General features: G+C 43.8%; 1 protein-coding gene across 4 annotated transcripts in view; it reads left to right on the top strand.

Moving 5' to 3' along the window:
* The first annotated feature begins 656 nt into the window (after positions 1-656).
* The window catches only part of RNF182 (ring finger protein 182), a 115,461-nt gene continuing 100,887 nt past the window's right edge, over positions 657-15,230 (top strand). For 2 of the 4 annotated variants that reach the window (XR_011505196.1, XR_011505195.1), the window contains exon 1: positions 1,421-1,710. The gene's annotated coding sequence lies outside the window, so the exon portion shown is untranslated. Of the gene's footprint in view, positions 1,203-1,420; positions 1,711-15,230 lie in introns of those variants that run through there. The other 2 variants (XM_044773214.2, XM_070515611.1) reach the window with 2 other exon arrangements.

Raw genomic sequence — 15,230 nt, 5'->3', positions numbered from 1 at the left:
AAATCAATACTTTTCTATGTATTTTATTCTTTTTAATGGCTGCATAGTATTATATGGTATGAATGTGCCAAAGTTTTTAGCCACATCACTAATGATGGACATACAAGTTACTTTAAATTTTGCAATACATATCCTTGTACATTTATCACTGCAAAAGTATGCTTCTGCATGACAGATTTCTAAGAATTGAGGTCGCTGGGTGAAAGTATGTACATTTTAAATTTTGACAAATACTCCCAAACTGCTTAACAGCCTGTAGGAAAGACCTTGTCTCTTGACTTTGTCTGGAAGTACTAATGTTCCCATTACAGGAAAGTGGCCAACCTTTCTGAGGAACAAGATGTTTCCATTCTCCACCATAAAATGGATCTTATATTTTCATTCATTAATATGTGTGGCTTCAACTGGTAATAACATTGTTCTGCTTTATGGCTTCTCAGATAGGTGGAAAACATCAGCTACCCTGGGGTTTTATTTTAAGTTATTCACATTCCTTTGGTGACTCACAAATGCCAGAAAATAAATGCCATGCTTCCCAGGGTCGAAGTGAAGATACTGTAGGTTTTGGAGTCAGTAACTGATCTTTCAAGAAGATAGAATATGGGGTGATGACTCACTCACCCCATGGTAGCTGCCCTCCACCTCTGTCCTTTAGAGGAAGCATTACTGCGGGTCTGCCTCCCTCGTCAAGAATTACCCTAAGAGAGGATGCCTAGCACATGCCAAGGTTAGCCTTGCCCTTCTCTTCTTCGGAACGCCATGGCCGGCAGTCCACGGCTAGTCCTTGGCACAGAGTAAGCCAACGCTCCCGGTCGATGCTTAGCAGTCACAGGGAGTAGCTGAGCAGTGGCAGCAGCTGCAATTCACACAGCAGCCTGAAAGTTGTCTTAGCCTGCGAGGTTAAAAGTATATCCTGTGTTGACAGTAAAAAAATAAAGCCTGCTTCCCCCTCTCTCCTACTGGAGCCCTCAACAGGACTGATACACGATTTGGGTGGCGTGAGACCAGCCCAGCTGAGGCGAAGCTTGGAAGAAGAGGGAGGAGGAGGAGAGGTACGGCGTCCCCGGGCAGCTCCGCGCATGCTGCGGCAGTGGCCACAGGAGCACCGAGTACCAGTTGCTCAACACTTTCTCAGTTTGCACTGCTCTTTCTTCTCTCTTCAGTGAATTTGCATTTTGAGGGTGCAGCTCCACCGAAGAAAGGTGCGATGGGGGTCTTCGGGAGGGCCAGTTTGGGACCCCAAAGGGAGTGCCTACTAGGATGGAAATCAGAATTTGCCCTGGGCTTGCGCTTCTTTCCCCTTCCCCTTCTTGCTGGGGCGAGACAAACGACGTGGGGAGGGAGACAGAGGGGTGTGTTTGTGGTGGTGGCGGCTCCTTGGGGGTCCTGGTGCCCTCGGAGCACCCAGACTGCTCAGGAGAGGGGCGGGGCTTCGGGCGCCGGTGGCGGCAGGCCGGCCGGGTCACTCCGGGTACCCGGGGGTCCCCATTGGGCCCCGGGCCCCTGGCGTTGCCATGGTGACGCAGGGTCGGCGGCTCGGCGCTGTGGAAACAAAGCCGCCCGCCCGCCCGCCGGCTCGCTCGGCGCCGGAGCTCCTCCTCCGCGGCCGCCTCCCTCCCTCGCTCCCGCCCTCCCGGGCGCTGCCGCCTCCGCCCGAGCGCCTCCGACCCCGCGCCCGCAGCCGCCGCCGCCGCCGCCGCCGCGGGCCAGGTAAGTCGCCCGCTCCCGCGCCCGGGAGGGTCGGCGAGGCGCCCGGGGCTGGGGCCGCCGCCGGGCCCGGCTGCACCCGCGGCTCCGAGGGGCGCGGCCCCGACGCCGCCGCGGCCTCCCCTGCGCCCGGGAGCCGCCCGCTCGCCGCCCCGCACCCTCGGACGGTGCCCGGAGGCCCGGGCACGGCGGCCGCCAACTTCGCGGCCAGCGGCGGCGGCCGAGCGACCAAGCCTCCCCGGGCCCCCCGCCACCCCGGGCCGCCGTCCCGGGCCGCTCGACGGGCGGCGGGCGCGGGGCTCCCCGAGCGCGGCCCCCCGGGGGCTGGGGCTGCGATTTTGCAGGCGCGGTGGGGGGACCTGCCCACATCATCTGTCCTCCTCTCTTTATTTATTTTTGGGCGTGTTATGGAGGCTTTTAGACAAAAGAAGATATGGAAGTATTTACCTCTGGACTTTCGTGTTTCATAGTTGATTCTCTTGGAGGACGGGATGGGAGGGGTAGTAAGGGGAACGAACGAGACGTTTTTCACAATCTCTGAAAAGTGAGCCCAGTCGTTTCTGCCTGTGGGTGAAGCCTTTGGGGGTGCTTCTGAAGTTCGTTTGGATTTTGAACGTAACGACCTTTATCTTTGAAACGTGTAGTTGCACCTGTAGCTAGATGGGAAGGGTAGACCGGGTTTCTCATCTAGCAATATCAGACCAATACTTTGTAGACGAGATACTCAGGAACGATATCATTGCTATTGTTTCTGGAAGTATTGTGTTCATGCTTTAAGGAACTGGAAAATGCCTTGTGTTTTTCTGTGAAAGGAAGCAAGCCGAAGCACCTCCTAAGGCAGGTAGCCGGGCGGTTTTTGCATCCGTGTTTCTGAGCACGATGAGAGGGTTACGATGCCATGCGGTTGCCAAGGCTACACGGGTGCTGGATGGGGACTTGCTCAACTTATGGGTACCTCCCTCCTTTCTAAACAGCCCCAAGCCTTGCCATCATTTCAGGATATTTAGTTTGTTGCAGACACGAAAAATGAATTAAAAATATGATTGTGAAGACTGTTTTTTGGTTATTTGGATATCATTTGTAATAATGTGAAAGAAAACTATTTTCAGAAATAGAGTTGATCAATTCAGAAGGAAGTATATTTAATATTATTTATTTTAACTGGGGAGAGAGGTCACATCGATAACTGGAAAATGATTCAACTTATTAAATTGTATACCCTACTTAGTAAAATAATTTATAAGTTGGAAGAGTTCAGTTAGAGAACATTATATGGAAGGCAAGAAATTATACTTTTGCTAAACACTAGTTAAGGAAGAGAAACCAATGGCACTGATCATTTTGAATTGCAGTTAAGTTGATTAGAGGTATGGATATTAAAGCTACTTGCCGTGTCAGATGTAAAGTGATTCTCTAATATTCCTCTCCCCTCTTTTGGGATTTCACCACCTGTTAGCCTGCTGATTGCTGGGTTTCTAAGTCTGTTCATATTTGCTAGCAATTTTAAGTAATGTCACTTCATTAGAAGATTGTATTGGAAACTAAAGGATTAAGTTGCAGCAAGAATTTGAAGGTTACTTCACAATTGGGTTTGTTTTTAAACCAAATTTTACCTGCAGAGTGATTCACGACGCTCTGCTCAGTAGTCTTTGATGATGGTAATGAAATGGCACGTTGATTAAAATGAAGGCTGTAGATCTGTTTTGAGAAGGCAACCTGGAGAGAAAATAAGTATTTTCTCATTTAAGCATGAAAGGCAATCACGATGTTGAAGCCTAGAGATATTATATAGACACAGGGTAGTTTCATATTTTGTACTAAAAATAATTATTTTTGTGTTCTTTCTGAGGTACCAAGAAAGAGCTTTATTCAGATCTTTGTTAGCAAGTCCAACATTCAAGTGCAAGGACTCTGGACCTGCTTCGCAGCCAGACGGAACCCTCACTATGGGTTCTAGCCTAAACATTTCCACTGTGGTCCTGAGTTTGTGTTCTGAAGAATGGAGATCTCCAGCGTTAATTCAGTACAATATGGACTCATGTTTTGCCTTTGCTGTTGGCTCGCAGAGGGCACAAGATTCAATATAGTTTGGCATCTTTAAAGCTGTATCACTTTCTGCCAAGAAAAAAGTCAGTAAACATAAGAAACAAACAGTCATGTATTGCAAGCCCCACTTTGTTGGAGTGGTTTATTTACACCAGCTCTGAAGCATGAAATGAAGCTTTTGTCAGTGCAGTGAAAAACAGTAATTTGGCGTGTTCGTGTAAGTTACTAGTGTTCTGAAGTATGTGCAGAACCAGATAGTGAAAGAAAAAAATACGGTGATCTCCGCAGTCTCTCCTTCGGAAACGCAAACGGGAAGTGGGCTTTCTGTCCGCGGTGGAGATTAGCCACCTGGCGCGAGTGAGGAACAGCACAGCGCATCCTCAGCTGTGAAATACTTCTTGTCACTCTCGCTGATGCACAGCAGTCTGGGTCTTCTGCATTTCTAGGCTTCAGAGTCTTAATTTTAGGAAGAAAACTGGTCCTAATTTTTGGTATAAGTTATAAAATATGATCTGATAATTGTAACCACAGCCATTGTGCTACCTGAAAAATTCTGTAACTTATGAAGCATGTCCAAAGGTAAAACCAGCCAAGAAATGTTCTTGTTTAAATTAGGATTAACATCGTGCTTCTGCTGTTGAAAGTCACTTGTTAATGACCACTTGAACCTGCCCGGGCGGTATAAGGCCACGGAAGCCTTTACTGGCTGTTTGCGGGTCAACGTTCTTTTGTGGTTTCTGGTTGCGCTGTGATAACATGAGGACGGCTTGATAATTTAGCATCTAGGACAATGTGTTATAGCATTTATAAAAGCACATTTGTGAAGGTTGATAGTTTTTTAATGATTTCTTCATGACCAAAACACTTAGGTTTGGATTTGTGGCTGGGAGAAGAATGTAGCCCTGGGACCTTGAGGAACAATGCTGTCAATATAAGGTATTGTTAGCTGACCTGCTGTGCATGGTGGGTATTGATTATAACTACCGTGCTGAGGAAAGGCAGAGGAGACACATGGCGGGGATGAGAGGAAGTGGTGTTTTGTGACATGGATTATTAATGCTGATTGATGGAGGTTGAAAGACTTGTGGGCATGTATTTCATTTTTTGTGCTCTCAATTAAAATAAGATGTCTTAAGCCATTTTGTAAACCACAAGTGGTTGGGGAAAAGGTATACATTTATACTGTCTGGCACATAATTGGAGTATTATAAATATAGTTCAAGGTCAATGATTGATTTCCTTACATACCAGTTATTTGTAGCAGTTATATAGTGTAGTTTTGGACATCAGTCAACAAATGTTTATTAAGTGTTTCCTTCTGTATATTCCATATTGCTTGTTGAAAGTCATCTGAGCTCTTATGGTTGAGAAATTACTTGTTTCCAACTATTATGATTATTTCTTTTATTTTATGTATAACTTATTATGTATGATACCCAAGTATTCTCCTTTGGCCTAGTTTTTAGTCTTCCTTTTCTTTTTTCTTTTTTTGCTGAGGAAGATTCACTCTGAGTTAACATCTGTGCCAGTCTTTTTCTATTTTGTGTGTGGGTTGCCACCACAATGTGGCTGCAGATGAGTGGTGTAGGTCCATACCCGGAACTGAACCCAGGCTGCTGAAGCAGAGCACACTGACCTTAACCACTAGACTGTGGGGCCAGCCCTTTAATCTTCCTTTTAGTATGGGGAAAAGTTACCAGTTAATTCCTTAATGCTTTTTAATTTTATATCCTCAGAGCTTTAAAAAAAATACCATTTGGTTAATTTGTTACTCAACCAGAAGAATATTAGAAACCTAGTTTATAATGGTTTACATTTTAAAAAACACCACAACACCTGTTGTAATCCTTTATTTCACATTTTGGACATTTACAGAGATTGTATGGTAGATTAGAGCTAGCCCTGGTGGTCTTGTGGTTAAGGTTCGGCGCTGTCACCGCCATGGCCTGGGTTCACTTCCTGGTCAGGGAACCACACCTCCGGTCTGTTGGTTGTCATACTGTGGCGGCTGCGTGTTGCTGTGACGCTGAAAGCTCTGCCACCGATATTTCAAATACGAGCAGGATCACCCAGGGTGGACAGGTTTCAGTGGAGCTTCTAGAATAAGACAGACTAGGAAGAAGGGCCTGGCCACCCACTTCCAGAAAATTGGCCATAAAACCCTAAGGATAGCAGTGGAGCATTGTCTGATACAGCGCCGGAAGATGAGAGGACGGCACAAAATGACCAGGCAGGGTTCCTTTCTGCGGTACACGGGGTCCCAGGAGTTGGAATCAACTTGATGATGCTAACAATTGGTGGATAGGAAAATTTGGGATCCTGTTAGGTGATTGCTCCTTTCCTGAATGTCTTGAACTAGATCTCTCCTTCTTACCTTATAACCAGTTGAAGTGAAAGCCAAAGGACCAGGAGGCAGAGGCTTCCGTGAGTAAAGATGTTAAAAAGAGAGTTTAATATGTGCTGAGATGCTTGCAGGGCTTGGTGGGTAAGGGAGGGGAGGAAAAAAGACTCTGATGGCACTAGTAATCTCTCTGACACCTTATGGTTCGAACTCCTGAAGCAGTTATCCAAGGGCTGTTTCTGGGGTTTCCAGGGGCTGGCCACTCCTCCAACAGAGATGCTGGTCCTGGGCTCTTACTCTCACTTTTTCTCCTAACTAAAACGTGACTGCTTCGAATTGAGGCATAAGGGCGCTTTGAATATTATAAATTACAAGTTAGGGTGCAAGAGTAAAGGTTTTCCATGTGGGTATATTATGTAATCTAATTGGTCAGGTAGACCAGTTAGGCAGTCAAGACAGTAATGGAACTATGTGTTTGTCTAATGTATTGGATGTATTTAAATGAGAAATTGTGTTTCTGAGTATCAGCCCCTTAAGAACTGTCTTCTCTCTCTTGTAACCATAGTCATCCAAGCGAGATGGTATTTTACACAATTTGATCACTGTGTGTTGTGTTGGGCATAGTTATATGGAAGAGCAGATGCTTTCTCAAACTCTTGCATTGTCCATCTGCAAGGAAGGTTTCTGTCTGTCTGATCTGACATTTCCTCTTGTTACACATGGTTTCCTCGGACCCTGTTCAGTTTGATTGCGGTTCCATCTTTTTCCCATCAATCAGTCAAACCCTCACTAGTGCTTCCTATGGGCCAGGCACTGTTCTAAGCACTTCACAAATATTAATTTTTTTTTTTTTTGAGGAAGATTAGCCCTGAGCTAAGTCTGCCAGTCCTCCTCTTTTTGCTGAGGAAGACTGACCCTGAGCTCGCATCTATGCCCATCTTCCTCTACTTTATATGTGGGACGCCTACCACAGCGTAGCTTTTGCCAAGGGGTGCCATGTCCTCACCTGGGATCCGAACTGGCGAACCCCAGGCCACCGAGAAGCGGAACGTGCAAACTTAACCACTGCACCATTGGGCCGGCCCCACAAATATTAATTCTTATTTAATCCTCACAAGAACCCTATGAGGTAGGTACTATCATGATCCCCAATTTGAGAAGGAGGAAGCTGATCTCTCTCTGTCGTATTAACCTAAAGGTACACAAAATATACCAGAATCCTAGCTTCTTTAGTCAAGGAACGCAGCAAGCTTTATTTTTCAGCTCACTGATGAGCATAAGTGTAGACGTAATGGCACTCATTGTTGTGGCGCCTGGGTTTTTCCCCCCTCATTTTAATAAAAAACAAAACCTAAAGTCATAAAACAGGAAGCGTTTCTTCATAGCACATTGTGACATGGACCAGGCTTCTTTTCTGTGCATAGAAACGGGATAGATTAATTTCCAAAAAAGGTGCTTTCGGATGGTATTCTTTCACTTATTATTTGTATTCAATAGTAGAAGATTACATCTTTTCAAGGTATTAGCTTGCTGTAGATGTGTAAATATATCTTTTGAATGTTTGTCTATTTTGCGTTGCCTTATGTGAGCTGTCATCAATCTGGGCTCTCCTGTGCTTGCCTTAGCCACCTCCAGCCTGTCCTAAGGCTAAGTGAACCTCCTTTCTCACTCTCTTCCCAGAGAACTCTGGGGTATCTTTTTTTTTAAAACAACTTACCATGTCATATTGAAAAATGCGTATATCTCTCTTTTGTGCTAGACAGTGAGCTTCTCAAGAGCAAGAGCTGTGTCTTAACTGATTTCCAAAGATAAGGGAGGTACAAGTATGCTTTTCTTAATTGAACACTTAAAAGATTTTTTATGTGATATAAAATTATTATGTTTTAGTCTAGTTCCAAAGTCAGTATTGAGGACCTTAAAAAAGTCAATGTTAGGGCCTTTGGAAACTGACCCAGATTTCTTGTAGTATTATTTCAGTTATCTAAGTTTCAGAATGTATCATTAGGGGACTATAAAATTAATTTGAGCTTTTAGTTATTTGAAATACATTAGAAGTCAAATATCATAATTCTGTTTCAATTTACTTGGATTTCTGATATTCATATCTTAAAAAGTTAGATATAAAAAGCCTAAAAAATACTAGCCAGCTTAATTTTATCCTAAGGGTTATGAATAAGCTTTTGATTATTCTAGTCAAAGAGAGCAAAAAATGGGTCTTCGAAAATCGTTTACATTTATCTTTATAATAATTTTGGTATTTTACCTCCTGTCACCCCTCCCTCACCCTGTTATAAACACGTGTTCTCATTGTCTCCATAGAAGGGTGATTAAGCATTTTAATCGCAGGGTACCTTTCTTATTTAAGCTATGGACGGTAAGATTCAATAAGAGACAGATGTGCATAAAAGCAAGTAATGAAGCATAGTTCTGTAGGTTCTCTTAATAAATATTGTCATAGCTACCATTTATTGAGCACTTACTTGGTACCAGGTACTCTGTTAAGGATGCTACACAAGCTCTCTCTTTTGATTGTCACAATAACTCTGGTTTCTTCTTCTATAAAATGCTAATAAATAGCTTATCCCAGATCACACAGAGTTGGTAAATTTACAAACATGATTGTGTGGATAAATCCCAGTCTGAAGCTGACTGTGATCGCTTTGCTAATTACCAGCAGACAAAGAATGCCTCCTGCTGCAGGGAGATGCTTTTCGGTTGTGCATGCCTGGAGGGGCGGATTCGGAATATTAGGTTTGGTCAGTTTAGAGGGGGAAGGTGGTTCTCAGGAGAAAACCAAGAAAACTATATCCCTGTTTATGCTGATTGCTGCAGACTCCAGGGCGGGTTTTGGGGTAGAAGGTTGGGGGAGAACTCTTTATCTCAATCTGTTTTTAGAATTAAAAAAAAAATTAAATGAATTATCTTCTCTCTCTTGAATTTATTTTGTTTTGTTCTACGCTGTGCCCTGGATTGGCAATTAACACAGAAAAGGGCCATTGAGATGATAGAGGATGAAAAGACGTGAAGTGAGAAGTAACTCAATAAAGGTCATATACCTCAGGCTGGACTTCTCTGAGGGTCAGAGCAACATGTCGTTTGTTCCACCGGGAGAGTTCCTTGTCTTAGGATGCTGGAGGCCTGGGGTACAGGGTCAGGATGAAGTTAGAAGCCTGAAAACTGTTCTCATTTGCGTCATTCACCTGTACGTCCTGGGTTTTTCCTGGAATTCCTAGTGCAAACCTTTTCTTGAGAGCTACTGGGAAAAAAGAGGAACAAGAGACTGTTAGTTCCAATCTTAGCATATAAAAGCTCAATTTTATGAACAGCTAGTTATTTTTGTCAGTGTGTGCTTTTTTTCCTGTTCAAGGGCAGTATGACAGTCAGTAAAGCATAGTGGTTAAGAGCGTGAATTTTGATGCCAGACAAGCCTGGATTCGAATCCTGGCTCTGAGACCGTCTAGTTGTATGACCTTGGGTCAGCTACTTAATCCCACTGTACCTTCGTTTCATTACCTGTAAAATAGGGAGAATAATATTTCCTCACTTGGATGTTGTGAGCATTAAACGAATTAATATTTCTAAAATACTTAATTATTAGCTATTAAAGGTAAGATTTGTATATAGAAAGGACAACTATTTGATTTTTTTACAGGTAAAAATAAGAGTCTAGTTTTCAATTCAACTTATCTTGCTGTTCTGCTTATAAATCTGGGCAATCACCTTCACTTTTCTTTAATTCAAATTGAACAGATTGAATTCCTTAAACTGTCAGTCTCATTGATGAATCTCATTTATAATAAAAATATTATAACATATTAAATTTAAACTCAAATATTTTCAATAGCATCTATAAATTTAATATAGTTGATTTTCTATTTAAACAAATCAGATGCTTGTTGGGCAAATTTATGACCCAAATAAGTACAATCTTTCCAAATGCTTAGCTGCAGTTCCTTTGACTGTTCCATCACTTACAAAATGAGTATTTTATAGATGTAGCCAAAGCCTCGTAAGCATTTCAATCTAAATAAATCACGTGTCTAAATCTATCACACATTTTAATCTAAAATCACAAGGCTAATCTCTCAGTTTATGTCAGATTCTTTTAAACATTGAAAACATAACGATCATGCCCAAACTGTCCCACTGAATATAAACATGCTTCTGAACTTTTCTGAAAAGTCTTAACGTGAGTCTCATTTTCTTCATCATCTTTCTGTTTAGTTGTAAACCTTCTCTAGATGGGAAAGTCGAGTACCCACTGGAAGGACGTTTCTTATCTCAGGTGAGCTGGAGGTACTGTTCCAGGTGACCTTTAGTTACCATACCATTGCATATTGATTTCAAGTAACTGCAGGACCGTTTTCATTAAAATATGGTTCCCTATTGATCACAGATGTAAGGCTTGGATTCTGCACCTGGGCCGCATGCCCCCTGGGGAATTCTTCCTGTGATGTCGATGGACGGGCTTGGCCCTCTCTTATAGTCACCATGACAACAGGTGCTTCCAGACCACGCTTTTCCAATACTATTGGTGTTTTAATCCTTAAAACAGTGCTATCCCAGATGTAATTTTAAGTTTCAGATACCATACTAAAAAGTAAAAGTAATTTTAATAGTAGATTTTATTTATCCCAGTATATCCAAAATATCATGGTAATTTCAACATGTAATCAATATAAAAGTTATGAATGAGATATTTGGCATTCTTTTTTTCTTTGGCATGAAGTCTTTGAAATCTGGTATGTCTTTTACACTTATAGAACACCTCAATTTGGATGCTAAATTTTCGGCAGTTAAAATGAAATGTGGTCCTGCCAAAATAGCAAAGTTGTATTTGATGGAAAAATATTTTACATCGCTTCAGTTTCTAAATTTCAATTAATTAAAATTAATTGAAAATTAAAATTAAAATTTCAGTTCCTTTGTTGCGCTAACCACATTTCGGGTGCTCAGTAGCCAGTGTGGCTGGTGGCTCCATGGTGAATAGTGCAGCCCTAGACTCTGGGTTCAGATTTACACCTCCCCGAGTTCTTTGATCAGCTTTGGGCTGTGCCCACTGCTGGTTCAGGTGTCTTCTTTCACTCTGTTGTGTTCTTCTTTTCTCTAGATCACAGTAATTTTAATGACATCCGATTGGTGTGAAAGGCATTTTAATGTCATTTCATCAAATCCAAATATTCCATTCTTTTGTCTCTTTTCCTGAGTGGTTTCTCAGACAATTTTTTTTGTTTGTTCCCAACAGTAGGAATAGTTGCAAAGGAGGTACAGTGGGGTAGGCTTATGCCGTCTCTGTTTCATCATAAGTGGTTTACCCTTTAGAGAGGAGTGTTAAGATGTTAAAGGTAAGCTATGTGTGAGCTCAGGTGCTTGCTGGCCACCCTCCTCGTTTTCCCGTCTGCTCACCGTCTTACTGTCATAGACAACCATTTCTTCTCTTCTCTTCTCTGCTCAAACCTGCACCCCTCCTCCCTCCTTACCCTCTGCAGCTGATCTTGCCTCTAGAGAACTTCCACAGCCTTCCACCCCTGCACCTCGGGCCTCACCTGCTTCTGACCCCATGTCTACTACCGTCTCCTGCGGAGCCTGAGGGGCCGAGCTCCTCCATAAAGCCGCCTCCTGCCCTTGTGCATGTGTGCCCTCCCCTCATGCCCACTCACAGATGATGTCTTTCTCTATCATCAATTTTCCCCACTATCGGATCACTTCCATCAGTTTATATAATGTAATATTACAAGCTATAATGTTGCTCCTCTTAAAAACAAACAAAAACACAGCATAATGCTTTCTTAGCCCCTGTGTTTTTCTTCAGCTTCTGCACTGTTTCTCTGCTCTCCTTTGTAGCAAAACTTCCTGAAAGAGTTGTCTACAGCCCTCTTCCCTCCTTCTCTCCTCCCGTTCTTGAACCTGTCCCGGTTAGGTGTTCACACCCGCTGTTCTGCTGAAAGTGCTGAAAGCACCTTGCCAAATCCAGGATCATTTCCTGATCTTCATCTCACCCAGCCCATCAGGAACGTCTGATAGTCGATCAACCCCTTCTGCTTAAAAGACCTTCTGCACTTGGTGTATATATTAGCTGTTGCTTAGTAATGCTGCGTTACAAATCACCCTAAAACGCAGTAACTCACAGTTACTCTCTGTTCCTGGGTCTCATAGGTTGGCTGTATTTCAGCTGGTCTAAGATGGGCTGAGTTGGGTAGCTCTGCTCCAGGCTGTGCGTTGGGTTCAGATCTGCTCCTTGTGTGTTTTTTTCTGGGACTTATACTGAAAGGACTACCCAGGGTATGCTCTGGTCATGGCAGATTATTGGGGTCCAAGAGTGAGGTCAAGCCACTAAGCACACTGGCCTTTTCTTTCATCTGGCCGACTGACATTCCCATTGGCCAAAGAAATTCTCAGAGCCAGACCTGACATCACTGGGACAGGGAAGTATACTCCATGCACAACTGGGAAGGGAAGGGGAGTGAATGTTTGTTGAACAATAATCAATCGCATCACATGTGGCCTCCAGGACACCTTTCTTTCTTGGTTCTCTGACCATCTCACTGGCTTTCCTGCTCACTGCCTTATGATTGTTTCTACAGATCTCTCCAAACATTGCAGTGCCTCAGAGTCCCGTCTTTGGATTCTTTCTTTCTTTGTCTACCCCTGTTTCCTAGGTATCTCATCTTGTCTCGTGGCTTTAATATCATCCTACCTGCTGGTGACTCTCAGATTCATAACTCCAATCAAAAATTCTTCCCTTGGGGCCGGCTCCGTGGCCGAGTGGTTAAGTTCATGCGCTCCGCTGCGGCAGCCCAGAGTTCGGATCCTGGGCGCGGACATGGCACCGCTTGTCAGGCCATGTTGAGGCGGCGTCCCACATCCCACAACTAGAAGCGCCTGCAACTAGGATATACAACTGTGTACAGGGGGGGTTTTGGGGAGATAAAGCAGAAAAAAAAAACCAGATTGGCAACAGTTGTTAGCCCAGGTGCCAATCTTAAAAAAAAAAAATTCTTCCTTGATTCCACACTCGTATATCCTCTTGACATTTCCACTTGGACGTCTAAATAGGCATCTCAACCTCAACGTGTGCAAAAGTGAACTCCTGATTCCCTGTGCAGTACCCTCCCATCCTGCTCCTCTCACGACTTTTCCCAATTTAATAAACGGCATCTTTATTCTTTCAGTTGCCTTGGCCATAACTTTGGAGTCATCCTTCACGTCTCCCTTTTCCCCTTCATACTTTAAATCGAGTCCATTAGCAAATTTGTGGACTCTGCATTCAAATTCGACCGTTTCTTAGTACCTCCACCACTACCGCCCTAGTACAGTCTGCTACCATTTCTCTTCTGTTTTATTGCGGGTACCTTCCAACTGGTCTCCCCGTCTCTGCCCTTGACTCCTTCCAGTCTGTTCCTATGTAGCAGCAAGAATGATCCTTTTGAACTTTAAATCAAGTCCCATCACTTTCCTGCTCATAGACTCCAGTGCCAAAAGAAAACAAAATAAACCCCTCCACCGGTTCCCTCCTCACTGAATAAATGGCGAAGTCAGTTCAGGGGCCTGCGAGGCCCTCCGTGCTCCGGCCCTGAGCCCCTGCCTCGTCTGCCCTTCTCTCCCTGCTCACTGCACTCCAGGCCGGGTGTTCTTTGAACGTTCCAGTCTGCTCTGGCCTCGGACCTTAGCTCTCTTGTTCCCTTTGTAAAGTCTGCTCTTTCTCCCAATATTTGTATGACTTACTCCCTTGTTTCTGCCAGGTCTGTCCTCTAGTGTTATCTGAGTGGCCTTCCCTGGGCACTCGATACAGAGTTGTAGCCTTTCTGTCTCCTGCGCTTCGTCTCCTCCTTACCTCTTCTTTTCCCCAGCGCTGTTACCACCTGGCACATCATGTGGACAAACAGAAAGTATGTATCCATTTGTCTTCCTCGTTCTTCTCTGTGCAAAATCCACAAAGGCAGTGGCTCTCTTTTTCGCTACTGCTTCTCAGCCTCTAGAACCATGCCTGGAACACAGCCAGTGCTTAATAAGTGTTTCTTGAAGGAGTAAAGTAATTTTATACAATGCCTGTTTCCAGTACAGGGGCTCAGTCCTAGGAAAACTCCAGAATGTTATAGAAGAGTTTTAGATTCCCGCAGTCAAGCCTCTGCCTGGTGGTGTTCCTGTGGCTTATTAAATGCTTCCAGAGAAGAGCGCAGAAAATGCCGTCCTCGGTTCTGGTAAATAGCTCAGAAGGACTGATTTGGTGGAACTTGAGACAGCCGTCAGCAGTGACACAGGAGCATTTCCGTGGCGGGGACTTTTTCAAATGGATGGAGGGCTTTTAATAATACCTTTATATTTTAACTGTTTTGTTGAAGTCTTAAAAAAAGTTACCATGTAGTTCCCTTCTCTTCTCAAAGCTTTGTGAAAATGAAAAGCCATTTGAAGATCATTTTTGAACGTTTGCTAGTATTAATATGAATTAGCGTTTCTTACATGCTGTTATAGGCCTGAGAAATAAAAGAGAAACGCCTACACCCACTTCTCTCTAAGCTTGAATTAGCAGTTTGCTTGCAGAAATTCAAGTACTAATGATGAGCAAGCACTTCAGAAAACATGGTGTGCCAAGAGCCAGAGGCGGCGAAGTCCAGAAAGTCTCATCGTTCTCTGATTTGTCTGTTTTTTAAATGGAAGTAAATGTATTTTTGGGAGGGAGAGTTTGGAAAGTTGTGCTTTAGCAAAGCTTTTAATGACCTCTTAGTAGTTGAAATATGAGCAGGATTATCGAAAATGCAAAATACAGCCTCACTCCCAGCTTATGATTTTTTTAAAACATTCTGCTGTTTGTTGTATCTGATGCATGTGTGCGTGTAAGCTTTTTCTTTTTGAGCTTGTGTCCGTGTCTCCTGAGAAAGTGAACAGACTTATTGAAGATTAGTAAATCAGCTCGTAGGTGCTGGAAGGTGGGAATGAGGTCAAGAGGTACGCATCCCGTGTGGTCTGATTGCTGGGTCAGTGTGCCTCTCTTACGTGGCTGTGACGAGCAGGGGCTTCCTAGTCGTCAGGTCTGGGTTCGAATCCTGGCTTTACCGCCTAGTAAAACAGTGACCTAGGGCAAGCTCCCCTCACTTTCCTCGTTACAAAGTGGGTTACTAATGGTGCCTATCCTAGT

Source organism: Equus asinus, chromosome 8, assembly GCF_041296235.1.
Source record: "Equus asinus isolate D_3611 breed Donkey chromosome 8, EquAss-T2T_v2, whole genome shotgun sequence".
Lineage (NCBI taxonomy): Eukaryota > Metazoa > Chordata > Mammalia > Perissodactyla > Equidae > Equus > Equus asinus.
The sequence above is the reverse complement of the archived record's forward strand: the minus strand, read 5'-3'. Positions and strand labels throughout refer to the sequence as shown.